Source organism: Lolium rigidum, chromosome 3, assembly GCF_022539505.1.
Source record: "Lolium rigidum isolate FL_2022 chromosome 3, APGP_CSIRO_Lrig_0.1, whole genome shotgun sequence".
Classification (NCBI taxonomy): domain Eukaryota; kingdom Viridiplantae; phylum Streptophyta; class Magnoliopsida; order Poales; family Poaceae; genus Lolium; species Lolium rigidum.
This window is the reverse complement of record NC_061510.1, coordinates 360486267-360488250: the sequence shown is the minus strand read 5'-3', so window position 1 is coordinate 360488250 and position 1984 is coordinate 360486267.

Here is a 1984-nt window from a genome sequence, read left to right as displayed (position 1 = left end):
GTAAACTAGGTGAGACAACCTATATATGATGCGATAAACAACTTCAAGCATGAAGGCTGTCAAAGTAAAGTAAAAGGATAGAAATAAACGAAGCACGCGGAGACGGCGATATATCCCGATGTTCACTTCCTTGAGGGGAAGCTAGTCACCGCTGGAACGGTGCGGTTACCAAAAAGGAACCCGAATGTCACGAAGGCTCACCGTCTTCTCCGTGAGCTTCTTCCACGTAGTAGAAGCTCGATCCACTAGTGGAGACCTTAGGGGGGTCTCCAATCCCATACAAACTTTCCGTGCAATCACAAGGCGATTGCTCCCGGCGACCGCTACCGTCTAGGAGTCCTCAACCTCCAAGAGTAACAAGATCGAAGCTTGAACTTGACACAAGGCTAAAATCACAAATTTATTCGGTGGAAAGAGAAAGGAGGAATAGATCTTTCGATTGGGTGGATCCTTTCTCAAATTCGTTGGTTGAATCTCTCTGGATCAAAAGATTGATGGAGAAGTTTGCAAGAGAGCATGTAGAGATGAAGAACTTTGTTTTGGATCTCAGAAAATAATGAATCAAGCAGTGATCCACCGAATTGGCCCCCTTCCATTTATAGAAAACTAGCTGTTTTTGAATAAAGTCGTGTCGGAAAAGGAGAGGGTCGGGCTGACTGTGTGCGCGAAGAGAGGAAGAAGGGGAGGACAACGGTGGCCGGTATGACCGGCTCCAAGCCCGATCATACCGGTCAGTTTCAATGGTTCGGGCAAGATCGAAAGGGGGAGGGCCAGGCTAAGTATGACCGGCCAGTTCCACTGGTTCGAAAAAGATCAAAGAGGTGAAGCACCCGGTCATACCAGCCTGAGGCCCGATATGACCGGTCGATTTCACTGGTTTGGGAGGAGGCCAAAAAGCAAGTCACCCCCTCATACCGCCCCGAGGCCCGATATGACCGGCCAGTTTCACTGGTTTGGGAGAGAGCCAAAAAGGCTAGGCAGGCAACCAAAGAAAGACAAGAGAAAAATGCTTTTTCCCTTTTGGAGTTTGTGTAAGAAGTAGAAGACTAGAAAGATGGAAATGGCAAGGATTTTTTATGGAAAGCAAGAGAAATTTATTTGAGCCAAGTATATCAAATAAAAGTTTCAATCCTCAACAAAACCGGAAAAAGAAGAACTACCATGTCACGATATTCCTGACTTCGTCTTCGAGTCACTTCAACCTTCTTTTCCTTTTTTCGCACCATAACCCAACACTAAAGAGGAGAAAGGACTTAACCTATAGATAAGTTTGATGCAAACACTTAGTCCTCTCTAACCTTGTATTCACAAATACCAAAATAAAGATTAGGGGCATAAATGCCCTACAAGGGCCACGGTGGCGCGGATCGATTGTGAGGGGCGCTAGTGCTGGTTGACTGCGAGAGTCATAGGCGCGTGGCCACGGCGGCGCTAGTCAACGTGCGTGGCTACGACAACGCTCGTCGTCGGGGAGGAGGGTCTGCCGACCGTCGGCGTGTAGGAGAGCACCATGGCAGCTGGGAGGAGAGATGCGAGGGATGGTTGGTGGCCTCCTTTTTTGTTTTTGGATATTTTAATTTTTTTAGAATATATTTATATTTTTAATTGGGCTGACAAGTGGGACTTAGTCCACCTTAGCAAAATTGCCTTCATCGTGTGTACCCACTATCAGATTCAGCGTTAATCCAGATTAATTTGAGTTTTAGTGCGCAAAAAATTGCATTTATGCTATCAACTTTCCCACTCCAGCTTGACTCACATAGACTTTTTCAAGTGCTCCTATTTGACACAGTCAGCGCTCGCATTCAGCATACGCCAGCTGCGTCGTGGGTCATAGCTTACCACCATCTCTTTGCTCTTATCTTCTTCTCAAACGAAATCAAGACATTCCCTCGCCGCCACCGCCCCTGCCTCGCCACCCTGCCCTCCTCCACTGCATCCTTGAAGGTTTGACCTACATGTTGCGCCGCTAACGGGCGCAACG